General features: G+C 44.7%; 1 protein-coding gene across 5 annotated transcripts in view; it reads right to left on the reverse strand.

The window, feature by feature from the left end:
• Positions 1-21440, reverse strand: part of LOC145358248 (serine/threonine-protein kinase Nek6-like) — a 263723-nt gene that overhangs the window by 220528 nt on the left and 21755 nt on the right. For 2 of the 5 annotated variants that reach the window (XM_080212103.1, XM_080212100.1), the window contains exon 1: positions 5515-5770. The exons of 2 other annotated variants lie outside the window; for them this stretch is intronic. The gene's annotated coding sequence lies outside the window, so the exon portion shown is untranslated. One more of the 5 variants, XM_080212106.1, reaches the window with a different exon arrangement.

Raw genomic sequence — 21440 nt, forward strand, 5'->3', positions numbered from 1 at the left:
CAGCCTTTATTGTGTTTCAGACAGCTGGGTGCAATCAGGCTACAGACATAAGAGCTTAAAGCAGAGAGAGAGGCCATTCAGTCCATTGTAACTGTGCTAGCTCATTCAAAGATTCAGCACTATGGGTGACTTTACTCAGCTGGCAGATGCCCTTTCTGTATTGAACCATTTTTTACAGAGTAATGATTAACTTAGGGTGGCACGGTGATGAACAAACGCAGCAGGTGTATAGGAAGTCCAGCAGCTCTGAGATCTCTTCCAAGTCACACCACTCTGACCTGGAAATATTTCCTCATCTGTGCTAGCACAAGGCTGGCACCCTGTATCAAGGAACTTGTGAGCCAAGGCCCCACAGAGCTGCTGGGGTTAAACCACACTCTCTGGGGCAATAAAAGCTGGCTTTTCCCGTGTCACAAACTTCCAGTGAATGAATCAAAAACAATTCAGCCAAGAGGGTGTTCTTTTAGCTGAAGTGTTCGCTTGATATATCTTTGACTTGGATTGAAACTCAAAGTCACAACCCTCCAGACACAGCTGAACAAACAAAAAAACTCCAAACAATAAATAAAAGGAAGATACTGGATCAGATTCTCTGGCTTTTCCACAGCGGTATTCCCGAGACAGGAAGTAACGCGCCACTGGCCGGCGGCGTGATTTTCTGTAACGGGATTTTCCATTGGCTGCACCCCGCACCGCATGGTGGGCGTGTGCCATCAGCTGATCCACCGGTGTGAACAGCCAGGAAATTCCGGCTTTAATTTATTTTACCACTACCTCACATTCCAATTTAGGAGTAGACTGTAATCTCTCCAGTCCAGAAATGTATCGTTCAGAGACACCAGTCAGTCTGGAAATGTTCAGAGCAGAATCCAGGCAACTCAGCAAGGTCATCAGCATCATCTTAGTGCAGTACTCTAGGAAAATATACGTCGAATATACAATAGGTGGAATTTTATCTTCCCTCCTGCTGTAGTGCAGCTGAAGGTAAAGGAGGTTTACCGCATTTTTCGACCCTGTCCCTACTGCAAGGGGGCATAAAATGCCTCCCCATATTTGGATAAATTAAACAATTTTCCCTTCCTACTTGATAATGTTTTGTCAGTGTTTTATGTTTCAAGTACATTGTTATATCGAAAGTGCTTTCCACTTGTGAAGTTAGTGTACCTTTAAGAGTTCTTTTAGAATTCATGCTCACAGCCTTAAGGTGATGTCATTGTTGGGAAGAGGAAAAAACTGTGGGAAGGTAAGGTGACAGGAGTTCATTTTCAATGTCAGTTTGAGAGTTGGAGTGTTAGAAGCATCAAGCTGAAAGAGAAGTCTCTCTCTTTCTCTGTACTCTCGTTGGAAATTCCGTTGGTTACCCGAAAACAAGGTCTTGCTTTCCTGAAGAATTAAAATTTTTGTTCTTGAAGGCTGGGCCAGAGTCCCTCTGGTGTTCTGGGAGACTGCCTTGTCTTCAAACTGTTCTGAGTCTCAAGAACATTTGACTGCAGAACTCAACCAACTAATAATTCACACCTAAATTCGATCCTCCAAAATGCATCACATCACATTTGCCCGGATTAAACTCCGTCTACCATTTCTGTTCTCAAGTCTCCAATCTATTTATATCATAGAATCGTAGAACCCTACAGGGCAGAAAGAGGCCCTACAGCACATCGAGTCTGCACCAAACACAATCCCACCCAGGCCCTACCCCTACATCCTACATATTAATCCCTCTAACCTATGCATCCCTAGACACTAAAGGGCAATTTCTTAGCATGGCCAATCAACCTAACCCGCACATCTTTGGACTGAGGGAGGAAACTCACGCAGACATGAGGAGAACGTGCAAACTCCACACAGACAGTGACCCAAGCCGGGAATCGAACCCAGGACCCTACAGCTGTGAAGCAGCAGTGCTAACCACTGTGCTACTGTGCTGCCCATATCCTGTTGTATCCTCTGACAATTCTTGGCACTTTCAACAACTCCACCAATCTTCGTGTCATCCTCAGATTTACTAATTAGACCACCCACATTTTGTTCCAGATCATTTATATAAATTACAAACAAGTCCCAGCACTGTTCCCTGCGTAACACCACTAGTTACAGAACTCCATTCTGAAAAACACCCTTCCACTGCTACTCTCTGTCTTCTATAACCAAGTCAGTTCTGCATTCATCTAGCCAGCCCACCCCGAATCCCATGTGATTTTAGTTTTTGTACCAGTCTGCCACGTGGGATCACCGGCCTCTGTTTCCTGGGTTATTCCTGTTTCTTTTCTTAAACAAGGGAGCAACATTGGCTATTCTCCGGTCCTCTGGAACCTTGCCTGTGATCAAAGAGGATGTGAAAACATCTGTTAAGGCCCCAGCTGTTTCTTCCCTTGCCTCCCGCCGTAACCTGGGATAGAGCCCATCTGGCCCCAGGCACTTGTCTTAATGTAATTTAGGATAGGCAACACTTCCTCCTTTGATAATATTGACATTCTCAATACTGCTCACACACCAATCCCTGACCTCAACATCCGTCATGCCCTCCTCCTTGAATACCAATACTCATTAAGGATTTCTCCCACTTCCTGTGCTTCCACACATAACTTCCCTCCATTGTCCTTGAATGGGCCCACTCTTTCTCTAGGTACTTTCTTGCTCCTAATATATGCATAAAAAGCCTTGGGACTCTCCTTGACCCTATTTGCTAAAGACATTTCATGGCCTCTTTTAGCCCTCCTAATTCTATCTTTAAGTTTCTTCCTACTTTCACTGTATTCCTCAAGGGCTTTGTCAGTTTTTATAAGATTGGACCTATTGTATGCTTTCTTTTTCCTTTTGACTAAGCTTACAATTTCCCTTGTCATCCGTGGTTCCCAAATCTGCCATTTCTATCCTTCATTTTTGCATCATACCTGTCCTGCACTTCAATCAATTGGCCTTTAAAAACCTCCCACATGTCAGGTGTGGATGTGCCCTCAAATAGCTGCTCTCAATCCCCATTCCCCAGTTCCTGTCTAGTTTGGATGTAATTGGGCCTCGCCCAATTAAGCACCCTTACCTGAGGGCCACTCTTGTCCTTATCCATGGCTACCTGAAAGCTTAAGAAATTATGGTTGCTAAGCCCAAAATGCTCCCCCACTGAAACATGTAACACCTGGCCTTGCTCATTCCCTAATACCAAGTCTAGTATGGCACCCTTCCTGCTTCGATTGTCAACGTGCTGTATGAAAATGCCCTCCTGAACACATCTAATGAATTGCTCTCGATCTGAGCCCCTGGCTGTAAGGGAGTACCAACCAATATGGGGGAAGTTAAAGTCCCCACCACAACTAACCCGCTTTTTTTGCACCTTTTCAGTATCCAGCTACAAAACTGCTCCTCTGTCTCCTGCGGGCTGTTGGGAGGTCTAAAGTGCATTCCCAACATGTGATTTCACCCTTCCTATTCCTGATCCCCACCCATAATACCTCACTACAAGATCCCTCCAATGTCTCCTCCCTCAACACAGCAGTGACGTGTTCCCTAATCAGCCATGCAACTCCCACACCCCTTCTGTTTCCCTCTCTCTTCCGTCTATTTGTTTCTGGAGAGACAGAGATTTTCTCTTGGATACTTAACACAAGATTGATGCATAGGTGGCACAGTGACACAGTAGTTAGCACTGCTTCCTGACAGGTCCAGGGACCTGGGTTTGATTCCTGGCTTGGATCACTGACTGTGTGGAGAACTGTGGATATTCTCTCAACGTCTGCCTGGGTTTCCTCTGGGTGCACCTGTTTCCCCCCACAGTCCAAAGATGTGCGGGTTAGGTTCATTGGCCATGCTAAATTGTCCCTTAGCATCCTGGAATATGTAGGTTAGAGGGATTAGTGAGGTAAATATGTGGGGTAATGGAGATTGGGAATAGGTGAGATTGTTGTCAGTACAAACTCAATGGGCCAAATGGCCTCCTTCTGCACTGTAGGGATTCTATTATTCTATGTTTGTGTCCCTTGAGCCTTCTCTTTAAAAGAACCTCCTTGTTCATCTGTCTGTCGTCTGCATCTCCGACATGTTCAACTTTGTAAAGCGTTTTGCTGCCCTCCCCCCACCTTTGCTTTAAATGCAGTTGCTCATCAAATGTTTACATTTCATTTTCAACTCATAAAAACTCCAATCTCTGGTGACATGCGTTTTTCCACATTAAAAGGAAATAACTGAAACGCACTTTGTTAAGAATGACATGGGCTTGAAGAGATGTCCGTTCCTGGAAGCAGGTTAGGTAGGGGCCTGCCTCTGATAACTCCTACATTTGCATAGCCTATAATCACTCAATTATGATGTGGAGATGCCGGCGTTGGACTGGGGTAAACACAGTAAGAAGTCTCACAACACCAGGTTACCTGACGAAGGAGCAGTACTCCGAAAGCTAGTGGCTTTTGCTACCAAATAAACCTGCAACACTCAATTACCCAGGACACAACGCATACTTGCACTTAACACGCAGTATTCATAACCTCTGAACATCCCACAGCAGCAGAGTATTTTGGAATGCTGTTGGAATCTCGGAAACGTGGCGACCAGTTTGTTTCAATAAGCTCTCCAGAGCAGCAAAGTAATATTGACTAGATAATCTATTCACTGTGGTGTTGACTGAGGGATGAATATTGGCCAGGACATCAGGAATAACTCAGCTGCTCTTTTTCAGAGCGGTGCCATGAGAACGTCTTTACCCACACAAGAGAACAGATGGGCTTTGATTTAACATCTCGCCCAAACGACAGTACCTCCAGCAGTACAGCACACCCTCAGTACTACATAGGAGTGTCAGCCTCAGTGAACTGCTGGAGTGGGACTTCCTTCTAACTCAGATTTGGAGGGTACCAGTTGAGCCCAAGCTGACAAATGATCGCTGGAATGAGCCAGTGAGTCCTTACAAGGATCCCCTTAAGTATAACTCTACCTACACCTTTTGGGAGGGAAGGGGAGGACAAAGCAGGTTTCGGGGGACAAGGGAAAACTTGGAAGATCATTATTTTAGTAATTAAAGGAAGGTCAGCGATTCACACAAGTGAAGGTGGGAAATAATTTGTACTTCTGAAATAATCAAACCGTTCAATGAATCTGAAATAAAATTTGCAGCAAAACTTTGCAAAGCTGCCCTAAAAAACTTTGTAAAGTTACTTTGTAAAATGTCACAAGAAGAAGGAGGGGGGGGGTTGTTTGTAATATTTGAAATGTCCATGTTTGTTACTCCGGCAGACAGAAGCTGCTGTGACTGATTTACATTCGATCACAAACTGCTACAATTTCACAGGCACACAGTGATTAAAAGGCATGGTACCTCCTGATGGAATTTTAGCATTTACAGAAACATAATACAGGCGTACGTGCGGCTAAGCAGAGACGTTAGGTAGGCTAAGCTGAACAGTAAAAAATCTCACACTAAACTGTTGCAGGTTAAAGCACATGTTAGATAATTAGAAGAGGTAATAATCAAACTTCAAGGGGTGCTGGTGAGGGGGGGCTGGAATCACAAACACGCACACCTACCAGGACCTGTAGCTGGTGAATTGGGTCAAAAACCGTCCCGAAGATGACAGAAAATCGACTAAACAAAGGAAAGCATTCTGGAAGGATTCGTCCTAGGTAAGCAAACTTGTGTTTGCACTCCATGAAAATCCACGCTCTTTCTAAAGCCTGTTTCAATTTGCATGCCACGCAGGCCTCCCAGAAACAACGTTAGACCTTTTTTTTCAGAAGGGGAGGGAAACATTGACTTTGCTCAAGAGAGAGAGAAAAAAATGACTCCAACCTTCTCTTTTCCCTAATCCTGGCCTTTTGGCCCCAGGCGTGAGGACAGCAGAAAGTAAATGGAAAATGCGAAACCAGATGTTTGCCATACTGAAGGAAGGGGTGGGCTTTCAGGGCTTAGCTAAAGGGGTGCGGGTTATGGAGGGGGTGGGAGAATGTAACCTCCAGTCAAAGAGCTGATAAATGAAACCTTGTATTGCTAAAGAATGCTGCAGCTTCACTCTGTTTTTTTTCTCTGTTGGAATCACATGCTCAGCTGGCTGGTGTTTATTTTTAATTGAAGGCAGATTGACCAGTTTTGTGTGTAGCGATCGTGAGCTTTCTCTCCTGCCATTCCCTCTCCCTCTGTTCCAGAATGCTTCTGAATTTCACTGGAATGCACAGCTCTCAGTCTGTCAGAAGCAGGGTCACAGAATCTCTCGGCTTTCGCTGCCCAGATGTGTGAGACGTGCTGTTCTCTGTCTGTCTCTCAGTTCCAGCTGCTCCACTCTTACTTTCCCCCTACAGCAAAGTTTCGACAGGAACTTCCCGCTCAGTTTTGTAGAGACAGTTCAAATGTGAACTTTGCTGGGGGAGATTTCCAAAAAGAATTGACACCGCTGGCAAGCAAGGATACAAATCAAAGGGACAATCGCCATACATCTGCGGCACGGTGGCACAGTTAGGGTGGCACAGTGGTTAGCACTGCTGCCTCACAGCGCCAGGAACCCGGGTTCAATTCCCGGCTTGAGTCACTATCTATTCGGAGACTGCACGTTCTCCCCATGTCTGCCTGGGTTTCCTCCGGTTGCTCTGGTTTCCTCCCACCATCCGAAAGACGTGCTGGTTAGATGCATTGGCCATGCTAAATTCTCCCTAAGTGTACCCAAACAGGCACCAGAGTGTGGCGACTAGGGAATTTTCACAGTAACTTCAGTGTTAATGTAAGCCAACTTGTGTCACTAATAAATAAACTTTATCTTAATAAGAGTGGCCTTACAATGGAATATTAAAGAGCTCTGGATATTTTCAACACCTACACATACTAATCCAACATATTTAAACAGAAACGTAACCATGGGTATATTGACTGATGAACATCATATTCCTTTATAATGCAGATCCTACACATTACCATGGAGGAAGGGGGTGTAAGATCCAGTTGAAGTACAGATTGTTGGCTTGAATCATTCTAAGATTAACCCAGCCCAAATGCACTCAATGATCTAACTCAATCTCTGAAAGTGCATTGAAGTCAACAGTGCCGTAAGGGAACTTGGCTGAGCTATTCAGTTGTCTGTCAAATTTGGATTCAGATTTCTAACAGAACAAACTACCCTTTCACCCAAAACATGAATCCAATTCAACTCAACAGGCAAGGTTTGTGTGAGATTGGGCTGATATTTGCCTAAACATGCATTAATGTCAATGGGACCCTCGAATACAAGCTAAGCTGAAACTTTTTATGTCACTTAATGCTTCAAAATTATGAGTGGAGTTCCTCTGCTCAATGTTTTTCTTTTCTTCCTAAGGCACTGCTGGTGTAAGCTGCTACATGATTCCATAGGCACTAACTTTCTTTGTGTAACTCGCTGAAGCAGCAATCTTCGTGTGTGGATTTAGGGCAGTATTTGTGGGCTGGATATGGGACTAAAGGACACGTCCAGCCAAGCCAGATCCTGTGCTCCGCTTACATCTTCTGCACACACTTTCCAGAAAGGGCGACAGGATTTATAACAAGTGCCTGCATTTGAAATTTTATCATGACAAAACATGTCAAATCACTTCAAACAGCAAATTAATTTTACAGGCAATGATTAAGTTAAGTAGCCAAACTGGCTGGTGATCCAGGGCAGGTATCCTGGTTTCTTTTCTCATATCTCATTGGAATGCACCATCACCTGCTCTCCCAGCCTCCTCCGATAATTTTAACCCAGCACCAAGTAGAAATGAAACCAAGAGGTTCCCTGGCTTATGTCCTGAGGAACGGCCCAAACTATACACAGTGCAGCTACACCGATCCATCAAGGGACACATTACAGGTGGCACAGTCGAACAATAGTTAGCATTGCTGCCTCATAATGCCAGGAATCTAGGTTCTGTTCCAGCTTTGGGTCACTATCTGTGTGGAGTCTGCACGTTTACCCTGTGTCTGCGTAGCTTTCCTTCAGGTCACCTGTTTCCTCCCACACTCTGAAGGTATGCAGCTTAAGTGGACTGGCCATGATCACTGTGCAGGGTTACTGGGTTAAGGCATGGGTCGGCCCTACACAGGGTGCTCTTTCGGATGGTCAGTGCAGATTTGATAGGCCAAACAGCCTGTTCTGCTCTGTAGCAATTCTACGTTACACGCAGTGAAGCACCTTGGTGTGGGTTAGCACGCTAGAGCTTAACTTTTAAGTTTATTTATTAGTGTCACGAGTATGCTTACATTAACACTGCAATGAAGTTACCCTGAAAAGCCCCTAGTTGCCACACTCCGGTGCCTGTTCAGGTACATTGAGAGAGAATTTAGCACAGCCAATGCACCTGACCAGCACGTCTTTCAGACTGTGGGAGGAAACCAGAGCACCCAGAGGAAATCCGCGGAGAATGTGAGGACTCTGCACAGACAGTGACCCAAGCCGGAAATTGAACCCAGGTCCCCAGCGCTGTGAGGCAGCAGTGCTCACCACTGTGTTTAAGACCAGTTGATAAGCTTAGGATTAATTTGGATTCTTTTTTGCGCACCTCCATCATCGGGGAAGGATAGAGGTGTGAGAATGTGTGAACAAGGAAAATAATCAACTCACATCATTCTCCTCTTCCTCTTGCAAGGAAGAATTGTTCCAGCACAATGATGTTAATGCATCCAAAAATGTACTTACCCAATCACAGCCATGCTAAAACTGAACGAATATAGGCTTGGAAACATGCCCCCCTCTCTTATGGGCACAGTACATTGTAAAACAAACCCACAGGAGACAAAAAGAAAATATACAAAGTAGAGCAAGAGGAAGATGACTAACAAGGATCATTTTGTTACTCCGCTGCTATTGGTTGTGTCAAACTGAATGTCATGTTAAGATTTGTTAAGATTATCTTAACTACAACTTTTCATCACTGTAATTAGGTTCATGTCTGCTGAAGATGGAGTTATGGCTGGAAAGTATATTTTTAAACTCTTTTGTACCAAACATTCCAAGAATCTCCATTATTTGCGAATTAAACCAAACAGCCAGTTTGGACCTGCTCAATGAAGAAGTTAGCCATAATCCCACAAGAACAAATTGTGAAAGACAGTTGAGGAAGCTGATTTTTTGTTTATTCATTCATGGGATGTGTGTGTCGCTGGCTGGCCAATATTTATTGCCCATCTCGAGTTGCCCTTGAGAAGGTGGTGGTGAGCTGGCTTCTTGAATCGCTGCAGTCCATGTGCTGTGAGTTGACCCACAATGCTGCTAGGGAGGGAATTCCAGGATTTTGACACAGAGACAGAGAAGGAACACCAATATATTTCCAATTCAAGATGGTAGTGGCTTGGAGGAGAAGTTGCAGCAGAAGGATCTAGATAGGCTGGGCGAATGGGCCAGGAAATGGCAAATGGAATTTAATGTTGGCAAGTGTGAGGTGGTCCACTTTGGTAGGAATAATGGTAGGAAGGACTATTACTTACGGGGCGAAAAACTGCAGCAGGCGACGGTGCAGAGGGACCTCGGGGTCCTTGTGCATGAGTCGCAAAAACCCAGCTTGCAGGTGCAGCAGGTGGTCAGGAAGGCGAATGGGATGCTGGCCTTCATAGTGAGGGGGATTGAATATAAAAGTAGGGAGGTCTTGCTACAGCTGTATAGGGCATTGGTGAGGCCGCAGCTGGAGTACTGTGTGCAGTTTTGGGCGCCGCACCTGCGCAAAGATATTTTGGCCTTGGAGGGAGTGCAGAGGAGGTTTACTAGGCTGATACCGGAGTTGAGGGGGTTGAGCTATGAGGAGAGGCTGAATAAACTAGGCTTGTACTCATTGGAGTTTAGAAGAATGAGGGGAGATCTCATTGAGACGTATAAGATGATGAATGGGATGGATAGGATAGAGGTGGAGAGACTCTTCCCGCTCAAAAAAGACAGTAGGACTAGGGGGCACAGCCTCAAGATAAAGGGGGGGCGGTTTAGAACGGAGTTGAGGAGGAACTTCTTCACTCAAAGGGTGGTGAATCTCTGGAATTCTCTGCCCGTTGAAGTGGTGGAGGCTGCCTCGCTAAATATTTTTAAGACGCGGATTGATGGGTTTTTGGTAAGAGAGGGGATTAAGGGTTATGGGGAGAGGGCGGGAAGGTGGAACTGAGCCACGACAGATCAGCCATGATCTTATTGAATGGCGGGGCAGGCTCGAAGGGCTGGATGGCCTACTCCTGCTCCTATTTCTTATGTTCTTATGGTGTTCCCATTTATCTACTTGTCCTTCTAGTTAGAAATGGTCGTGGGTTTAGACAGTGCTGTCTAAGGATCTTTGGTGAATTGCTGCGGTGCATCTTGTAGATAGTACACACTGCTGCTACTGAGTGTCAGTGGTGGAGGGAGTGGATGTTTGTAGATGTGGTGCCAATCAAGCGGGCTGCTTTGTCCTGGTTGATGTCAAACTTCTTGAGTGTTTTTGGAGCTACACTCATCCAGGCAAGTAGAGAATATTCCATCTCACACACTCCTGACTTGTGCCTTGTAGATGGGGCTTTGGAGAGTCCGGAGGTGAGTTCTCGCCACAGCCTCTGACCTGCTCCTGTATTCATGGTGTTTATGTGGCGAGTAGTTGAGTTGAATTTCTAGTCAATAGAAACCTATTGGAAATACTGCCAAAGCTAACTGAAGCCATCTGAGATGTCTGGAGCATTTTATAACTGCATCTTCTGAAACATATTTCCATTAATGGGTAGCACACACAGCACTGCTGCCTCACCGTGTCAGGAACCTGGATTCAATTCTGGCCTTGGTGACTGTGTGGAATTTGCATGTTCTCACTTGTATACATGGGTTTCCACTGCATGCTCTGGTTTCCTCCCACAAGCCAAAGATGTGTAGGTTAGGGAATTAGTGGGGTAAATGCATGGGGGAAAGAGAATTGGGTGGGGATGGCCCTGGGTAAGTTGCTCTGTTTGAGAGTCAGTGAAGACTCAATGGACCACATGGCCTCCTTCTGCACTGCAGGGATACTATGAATCTGTCATTAACTGAAACATTCAGTTGTGATTCCTCCTTATCAGTCTGTTTAAAAGCAGACTTACAGCCGTGACCATATCTTAGCATTTGATTGACAGCTTGGAAACCAACACAGCAAGCTGAAACGCACATTACTAATTTGCTGTGAGCAGAGACTGGACCCTAGGATAGCACGGTGGCACAGTGTTTAGCACTACAGCCTCACAGCTCCATGGACCTGGGTTCGATCCCCAGCTTGGGTCACTTTATAGAACATAGAACACTACAGCACAAACAGGCCCTTCAGCCCACAAGTTGTGCCGATCATATCCCTACCTACCAGGCCTATCTATAACCTTCAATCCCATTAAATCCCATGTACTTTCTGTACGGAGTTTGCACATTCTCCCCATGTCTGCTTGGGTTTCCTTTGGGTGCTCCAGTTTCCTCCCACAGTCCAAAGATGTGCGGGATAGGTGCATTGGCCATGCTAAATTGCCCCTTAATGTTCCAGGATGCGAAGGTTAGAGAGAATTAGCAGAGTAAGTATGTGGGGTTACAGAGCTAGCACCTAGGTGGGATTGTGGTCATGTTAGACTCAATGGGCTGAATGGCCTCCTTCTGCACTGTAAGGTTTCTAAGTGAATTATTATTTTTTTCTGGGGCATGGATCATTGTAGATAAAACTCCAAATTGCAGGATACTATATGTGATCAGATATTCAGCTACTTGAAACAGATTAGCTACAACATTGCAAAGTTAAAATCCCAATGCATAGCTCACTTCCCTGCATTACAATGGCAACTGCATTTCAAGACCTTATGGACTGCAATGCTCTGGGATGTCCTAACAGGCGTGACATAAATACATACTTTTTTTGTTCTATCAGAGGGAAACATTAATCTTAAGACATTTGATCCATTAGATTTCCTGAAACAATGGTGTCTGCTATTTGATGTAGCATCTGTCTTCTTATTGATTATAGAAGCTACCCTTTAGTAAGGAGATTCGGATCAACACGATAGGGACTACCAACAAACAGCCTTTACATGCGGGCACTAAAGTTCAATTTATATCTCCCATATGTCAACTTGATTTAATTAGTAGCATTGAAATCCCGGAGTCAAGCCATCCTGGGTTCAAGACCCTCACCTTTGTAGAGTGGGAAAGAAAGAAGGACTTGCATTTATAAAGTGCCATTCACAAATTCAGGACATTCCAAAGTGCTTTAGCCAATTAAGTGCTTTGGAATTGTTGTCTGTGTTGTAAGGTAAGAGGGTGGGGCAGGGGGAGTGGGGGGCTATCCTTCAGATAAAATATTCAATTAAAGTAACTGAAATGTTCAAGGCTAAGTTTAAGGTGCCTTTTAGATTCTATGGATCTATGATATTTCTCCATTGAAAGACATATTTCAAAGGCAGGCTGACTACCGTGACAATTGGATAAGGCATTCTTTAAATGCAAGTCTTTATTTTATAGTCACCGTGTTTGTGTCTCCAATACAGTTACTCAGGGAAGTATAAAGTATGAAAAACAGTTGAAAACACAGGTACATATTTCACCATAAAATTCCTCCCCTCTGGTAGCAGTAAGCTGAGAAGGTAAAACATGTCGAAACCCATCTGGCTGAAGAACTGCATCCAGAAAACATCTCAGCTGCAGCACAAATCCTGACAGTGTGTGGCATCCGCACAGTGCACATCCCACACAGGAATAGAAATTATGCCTGATTGCAGTCATAAAAATGATAAAAGTTTAAGCAACTTTGAATATCTATAATTCACAAAGAATGCCTACTGAAGGTAAAGTAACAGAAGGAAAAAGAAATGTGCCTAGTCCTGCAATGCCTATCTAATTGTGAAAGGATTGATTGGATGCTAACCACTAGACTGTTTAAAACCTTAATATTTATGTGGCTGGTGAATCCATCCCGTTTCTCAGAGGGAGAAGTTTCTAAGCTTCACAAATTAGAACAGCACAGCAAAAAAAAAAGCATAGAAATCTTCAGCAACAGAAGCAGAAAATGCTGGAAAATCTCAGCAGGTCAGATGGCATTTGTGGAAAGAGAGTGGAGCCAATGTTTCGGGTCTGGTGGCGGAATCTTCCTGACCTCGGGCAGGACTTTCCGGTCTTGGGGCGAACACGGCCAGAAAATCCCGCTCTGGATGTCTCTTTATCAGAGGCTCTGAAGAAGGGTCATCCAGACTCAAAACATTGGCTCTATTCTCTCTCCACAGATGCTGTCAGACCCGCTGAGATTTTCCTGCATTTTCTGTTTTTGTTTCCGATTCCAGCATCCGCAGTAATTTGCTTTTATCTTAGAGAAGAAATCTTTAGCCTGGGTTCTGTACAAACGATGAACAGGTAATTAGTATGATGTGCATCACAGAGTAAAATTATTTAACAGGTTCTCAATAATACGATTTAATTCCCCTTTCTGATATCCCTTCTGTTGCTGGAGGAATCTAACAAACTTCACCCCATCACTTCCTGATCTCAACTTATTTTATTTAGACAGTCATTGCCTCTCTTCCCACACCCAGTGGTGCATGAAGCAGACTTCCATCTGTTCCCATTGTGGAGCTTTTCCTGGAACAGGTCACCAGAGGCTTATATTTTGAAGGGTGTCACTCCACATCAAGCATGGCTGACCAGGAATCTCTCCCCAGCTTTTACTGCCTGACGTTGGCCTGTTTGGAAGGATTTGCAAGTTGTCACTCAACTGTTTGGCCGCATGATGAACGCACCTTCCTTGGCCATCAGGTCTCAGGGTGGGACTCAAACCTGGAGCTTCTGACTCAGAGGTCGGGTTGTTACCCGCTGAGCCACAAAACCTCCGAGGTCTTTAAAATGTGCTAGAGATCTAAATAATATGAAACTTGGAAAGGGTTGTCTTCTGGACTGGAAGATGCAATGACAGAGAGACTGCAGGGGACACCGGGATTACATTTCACACAGCAAGCTTCTTATTGTTTCCTGATCCAACAATGCAGAGGCTTTGGGTGGATTTCTTCACTTTTAATTCTCTATAAACAGGATAGCACGAGGCAGGTTTTCCCTTTGATAGAAAAGGGCATTGAGATAAAATTTTGCTTTCTGACTAGCGCCCTGGCTGAGTTCAGCAAATTTAACACAGAGGATTGTGTCTGGAGACCCGTTAATGCGTTAAACCTGTTAAAACTAGACCAAACATTGATTTTACCTCATATTTGGTGCTTTGTACTTAAATTCTTTCATTGCCAAAAATGCTTCAGGTAAAACAGTGACAGGGTGAGGAGATTTTATTTGTTCATGGAATGTGAGCGTCGCTGGTTGGGCCACCACTGCAGAGCAATTCAGAGTCAACCACATTGCTGTGGCTCTGGAGTCACATGTAAGCCAGACCAGGTAAGGATGGCAGACTTCCTTCCCCCAAAGGGACTTTAATGAACCAGATGGGTTTTTGCAACAATTGACAATGGTTTCGTGGTCATCAGTAGACTTTTTAATTCCAGATTTTTATTGAATTTAAATTTCACCATCTGCTATGGTGGGATTCGAACCCAAGTTATTACCCAGCATTACCCTAGGTCTCTGGATTATGAGACCAATTACAGTACCACAACACCATCTCCTCTCCTCTCAGGCAAGTGGTAGTTTGGTTGACACAGCAAGTGTCACTGGCTGTGTCCTAACATTCAAGGAAATATGCTTGTGTGTCAATATGTAGGTGGAGACAGGATCAGGCCTGGCTGTCATCATCAAACGGTTCAACAACATAGAGTCATAGAGGTTTACAGCATGGAAACAGGCCCTTCGGCCCAACTTGTCCACCTTTTTTTTTAAACTCTTAAGCTAATCCCAATTGCCCACATTTGACCCATGTAGCTGTCTAAACGCTCTTTAAAAGACAAAATTATATCCGCCTCTACTACTACCTCTGGCAGCTTGTTCCAGACACTCATTACCCTCTGTGTGAAAAAATTGCCCCTTTGGACCCTTTTGTATCTCTCCCCTCTCACCTTAAACCTATGCCCTCTCGTTTTTGACTCCCCTACCTTTGGGAAAATATATTGACTATTTAGCTGATCAATGCCCCTCATTATTTTATAGACCTCTATAAGATCACTCCTCAGCCTCTTATGCTTTAGAGAAAAAAGTCCCTGTCTATCCAGCCTCTCCTTATAACTCAAACCATGAAGTCTGGTAGCATTCTAGTAAATCTTTTCTGCACTCTTTCTAGTTTAATAATATCCTTTCCATAATAGGGTGACCAGAATTGCACACAGTATTCCAAGTGTGACCTAACTAATGTCTTGTACAACTTCAACAAGATGTGTCAACTCCTGTATTCAGTGTTCTGACCGGTGAAACCAAGCATGCTGAGTGTCTCCTTCACCACTCTGTCCACTTGTGACTGCACTTTCAAGGAGCTATGAACCTGTACCCGTAGAACTCTTTGTTCTGTAACTCTCCCCAACACCCTACCATTAACTGAGTAAGTCCTGCCCTGGTTCAGTCTACCAAAATGCATTACCTCACATTTATCTAAATTAAACTCCATCTGCCATTCGTCAGCCCATTGGCCCAATTGATCAAGATCCCGTTGAAATCCGAGATAACCTTCTTCGCTGTCCACCATGCCACCAATCTTGGTGTCATCTGAAAACTTACTAACCATGCCTCCTATATTCTCATCCAAATCATTAATAAAAATGACAAATAACAGTGGACCCTGCACTGATCCCTAAGGCACATCACTAATCACAGGTCTCCAGTTTGAAAAACAAGCCTCTACAACCACCCTCTGGCTTCTGTCATCAAGCCAAGTTAGCTATCCATTTAGCTACCTCACCCTGGATCCTGTGAGATTTAACCTTATGCAACAACCTACCATGTGGTACCTTGTCAAAGGCCTTGCTAAAGTCCATGTAGACAGCATCAACTGCACTGCCCTCATCTGCCTTCTTGGTTACCCCTTCAAAAAACTCTATCAAATTTGTGAGACATGATTCTCCACTCACAAAGCCATGCTGACTGTCCCTAATCAGTCCTTGCATCTCTAAATGCCTGTAGATCCTGTCTCTCAAAATACCTTCCAACAATTTACCCACCACATGTTCATACATGATGCATAAACACCTGGGTGGAGTAGCAAAGAGCTTTCCATATCCTTAGCGCTGTTACCTGCATTGAGTCAGTGTTTTCAGAACTGGAAAAGGAAAAAGACTTGCATTTATATAGCACCCACCAGGCATCCCAAAGCACTTTACAGCAGTGAAGCAATTTGAAATGTAGCCAATTAGCATGCACCAAGATTCCAAACACGCAATGTGAAAATGAGCAGAAAATCTGTTTTCCTGATGGTGATTAATGAATAAATATTGGACAGGACACTGGGGATCATTTGCTATTTTTCGAAATGGGGCTCTTTTACATCCACTGAGCAAGCAGACAGGGCTTCCATGTAACATTTCATCCGAAACATAGTGCCTCTGACTGTGCAGCACTCCCGCAGTACTGTGTGGCAGTGTTAGCCTAAACTTGTGTGCTAAACTCCTTGGCTGGGATTTTCCAATCTCACTTGTCCCAACCCCGCTGCCAGTGAGAATGGAGAATTTGGCACTTAGCCAAAACTCTGCTCACAGCAGCGGGGGCTGGAGAATCCCAGCCGTGAATGAGGTCAGAGTTTCCCAGAGTCGGAGCGGAACTTGAACCCACAACCCCCTGACTCAGGCACGAGTAATGCCAACTGAGCTTCAGCTGATGGGAAAAGGGAGAAACCTGGAGGAAAAAACAATGAAGCATTATTCTAAAATTGAAGTAGGTAATGGTACAGTGAATGAATCCAGATATCCTGTAGAAAAAATGTAGAAAAATGAAACAATATTTAACAGCAGGAGTAGGCCATTCAGCCCTTTGAGAGTGTGTTTCAAAGCAATTAGATCATAGGTAATCTGTGTCCTAACCCCATTAACCTGCCCTCACTCCATATCCCTTAATCCTGATACCCTAACACAAATAATTTCACTACCATATTAGATTCATAAAATCCCTACAGTGCAGAAGGAGGCCATTCTGCCCATCTAGTCTGCACCAGCTTTCCGACAGAGCATCTTACCCAGACCTTATCCCAGTAACCCCATGTATTTACCCCATGTATTTATCCTGCTAATCCTCCTAACCGACACATCTTGGGACAGTAAGGGGGAATTTAGCATGGTCAATCCGCCTAACCTGTATATCTTTGGAGTATGAGAGGAAACCGGAGCACCTAGAGGAAACACACATAGACACAGGGAAGAACGTGCAGATTCCAGACAGACAGTGACCCAAGCCGGCAATCGAACCCGGGTCCCAGGTGCTGTGAGGCAGCAGTACTAACCACTGTGCCACCGTGCTGCCTTTTATTATTATTATTGCAGCACAAGACCTCCCTATCAGTTAGTACAGGGAGGAATTTAGATAACAGCAATCATCAAAAACTTCACCGAGGAAATTAAATCCACTAGTGATTTGCTAGGTTATGAAGCTACTTTTGCCAGTTCAGAATGGAAAAGAGCAATTCTCATACAAATCACAAAGGACTGCTCAGATGGATATGTACCTTAAAAAAAACCTCAGAAATATGTGTAGAGATGTTTTGATTTTAGTGGGAGAAGATGCACTAAAATTTTTAATACTCTGATGGTACCTTGGCCTTTTGAAAAATAGACAAGAAAGGTGCAACGTTAAATCTCTCTGGTAGAAAAATCAATTATATCTTCTTTAAAAGACCAAAAGATTTTTCTTTTGGTTCCATGTGAAAAATTCCTCAAAATAGCAACTACCATTCCAGCTGTGATCTTAGTTCCTTATATTAAGAAATAATAGGTCAATATCTTCTCTGAGACTTACTCCTACCTAGAGATAAGGGCATGAACGGCACAGATGCTTGTATGGGGCTCTTTGGTTGAGAGTTTGAATCCAGCCTAGAAATAGTCTGGTAGCTTCCCACTTTGCAAGACGCTGGGGGCACGATTGTCAGACCCCACCGAGCTCAGGAAATGTAAAGATGCACTTTCACAGACTTTATTAATGAACACCAAAGGTATTTCGTAATAAGAATTGTTCAGCAGCTGCATGGCGGCTCTTAGCTCCCTCATATCTCTCGCCTAAGAGGAGTCGTCTTCATTCTCCCTCCCTCTCCCCATGCCTGACGTGCTTACCTACTCTGAATACCAATTGTTCAGCCAAGCAAGGTGACCCTTTTCAACTGTATTACCCTCAAAGGGACAAACACCCCAGAAACGGACTCAGGTGGAAGCTGAAAATATCGGATCCGGCCAGTGTGACAATTTCCTGACACTGCCCCACCCCCCATCCCATTTTCCCTCTCTATCTTCCCACCTCCTGGTCTCTCCTTCTTCCTTTATCCCTTACCCCCTTCCTGGTCTCCACGTCCCCTTTCTTGGTCTGTCCCCTGAAAACCCCCACCCCTCCCTGCCCCAGTCTCTTGACCTCAGCCTACTTCTCCTCAAGTCCTTCCTGCTCTCTCCCTCACCGCCCTCCCCCAGCCTGGTCTTCTCCTCAGTGGTGAGGGTGGGGGGAACTGCGTCAGACTCACCTAGCCTGAGTGAGGAAGGGAAGGGTAGACAGGAGCTCCAGATTGCCAGTGTGGGTAAGTCTCTCAGGAGCAGCAGTCGATGGAAATTGCTACTCCTTTGACCTTCGATGAAGTCAATGGAATAGCAATTGAGGGGAGTAATTAGCAAATCATGTAGGATCTTGGGTTTCATAAATAGATAGCGGAGGTTACAGATAGTGTGACATGAACCCAAGATCCCGGTTGAGGCCATCCTCATGTGCGCGGAACTTGGCTATCAGTTTCTTTTCGGCGATTCTGTGTTGTGTGTCTTGAAAGTCGCCTTGGACTTAAATACCTATAAAGACTCACATTCTAACCTTGATCTTGTAGTTGAGTCTCTGTCTGTATATGCCATGTTTCTGAAACTGACATCTCCACTCACCTGATGAAGGAGCAGCGCTCCAAAAGCTCATGATTCCAGATAAACCTGTTGGACTTTAACCTGGTGTTGTGAGATTTCTTACTGTTCGTAAATAGAAATATTGGCCGGAACTTTCTGGCTGTTCACACCAGCGGGACCTTCTGGTGCGACCGAGAGTGTGCCCTGCCATGGGTTTCCCAGCGTTGAAGGCTGCGTTCACCAGGAAATCCCCTTGACAGTGGCGGGACCAGAAGATCCTGCTGCCAGCCAATGGCATGGCACATGGCGGGTAAGTCTCACCCAATGAGTTCAAAAGCTGAGGAGTTATGGTGAACCTTTCTAAAGCTGGCTTGCTCTACAGAGAGTTACTATGGACTGGATGGGCCAAATGGCCTTCTACTATGACATTGCTTCTGTAGGAATTGTTACTTTCATTGGAGACAAATCAGTCATCATCAAATATTGTACAGATAAAATTCAACCCTAACCCTGATTATAATGGAATAGACTTCAGGGCATTTTCTATTGAGGCTGGTTCTTTAGTGATTTGCATGTTATGGAGAAGTCTTGTGAATGTTTCTATTGCTTTGAGGTTGAGCTGCACAGGCAGGGGGAGAGTTTTACGATGACTGGCCTTTCATTTCGGATTTACATTTTGATTCAATGATGAAACATTTTCATTGATTAACTTGAACTATGGCGTCTAATGTATGGGCTAATTATTTGCACAGTATACAACCTCTGTGCTGCAGCTCACAGTCCACCCACTCGATTTTCTCAATCGTCATATCACTTTGTTTATTCTGTTTTAAATGTCATTTGAATCGCATGAGGTAATGTGAAGTCATTGGAATTTGTGGTGATAAATGCAGTCAAATGCTGGAAAAGGCACGGCCATATGGTGAACTCTTCATTAACGCCTTCTCAGTGCTTGCAGACAACTGAATTACATCAAATTTAAAGTGTAGAAACAGGCTATTCAGTCTGACAGGTCTATGCTGGTGCTTACATTGCACAGGACTCTCATCCTTCCTCACTGTCTCACACTATCAGCATAATCTTCTATTCTGTTCTTGCCTGTGTACCTGTCCAGCTTCCCTGCATTAATAGGAACATAAGCATTCGGAGCAGAAGAAGGCAATTCAGCCCTTCTGCTCTATCATCAATCAGATTGTGGCTGATCTCTCCCTGGTTTCAAACCCATCACCAAACCATGTCCCTTTAACCTGTTTCTTTTATCAGAACTATATCTATCTCCTTCTCGGAATCATTCAGTGATTCAGACTCCACCTTGCTCTGGGGCACAGGTGCCACAAATTCACCACCCTCTCCAAGAAGGAGTTCCTCCTCATCTCAGTTTTAAATCTACTGCCTTTCAACCTATACCTGTGACCTCTTGTTCGAGATTGCCCCACAAGGGGCCACATTTGGTCTACGTTTACTTTGTCAATCCCTTTTAGTATTTTACACGCCTCAATCGGCGACGGCACAGTGGCACAGCCTGTAGGCTCTTTGAATACTTCTCATCCATGCCCATTCTTAAGCGGGATAAGTATCATGGGTGGCACGGTGGCACAATGGTTAGCACTGCTGACTCGCAGCACCAGGGACTTGGGTTCGATTTTTAGCTTGGATCACTGTCTGTGTGGAGCTTGCACATTCTCCCCGTGTCTGCATGGGTTTTCTCTGGGTGCTCCAGTTTCCTCCCACAGACCAAAGATGTGCAGGTTAGGTTCATTGGCCATGCTAACTTCTCCCTCAGCATACCCAAACAGGTGCTGGAGTGTGGCAACTGGGGGATTTTCACAGTAACTTCATTGCAGTGTTAATGTAAGCCTACTTGTGACACTAATGAATAAACTTTAAAAATCACATCCCCTCTCATCCTTCTAAACTCCAGCAAGTAGAAGTCCAAGCTGCTTAATCCCTTCTCATACGTCATCTCTTTCATTTCCAGAATGCTTCTGGCCTCAACTCCCTGTGACAGCAAGTTCCACTTTCTCATCACTGTCTGGGTTAGGGATGGTGATGGCCCAGTGGTATTATCACTGGACCATTAATCCAGAAACGCTGCTCATGTTCTGGGGACCCGGGTTCGAATCCCACCATGGCAGATTGTGGAATTTGAATTCAGTAGAATAAAGTCTGGAATTAAGAATCTACTGATGACCATGAAACCATTGTTGATTGTCGGAAAAACCCATCTAGTTCACTAATGTCCTTCTGGGCGGCACAGTGGCACAGTTTTTTAGCACTGTTGCCTCACTGCTCCAGGGACATGGGTTGGATTCCAGGCTAGGGTCACTGTCTGTGCGGAGTTTGAACATTCACGCTGTGTCAGCGTGGGTTTCCCCCGGGTGCTCCAGTTTCCTCCCATACTCCAAAGATGCATGGGTTTGGTTGGTCGACTATGCTAAATTGGCCTTTAGTGTCCTGGGATGCGTAAATTAGAGGGATTAGCAGGGTAAATATGTGGGGTGAAAGGAATAGGACCTGAGTGGGATTGTTGTTGGTGCAGACTCGATGGGCCGAATGGCCTCCTTCTATACTGTAA

This window comes from Carcharhinus amblyrhynchos, chromosome 25, assembly GCF_965287045.1.
Source record: "Carcharhinus amblyrhynchos chromosome 25, sCarAmb.v2.hapA, whole genome shotgun sequence".
NCBI lineage: Eukaryota > Metazoa > Chordata > Chondrichthyes > Carcharhiniformes > Carcharhinidae > Carcharhinus > Carcharhinus amblyrhynchos.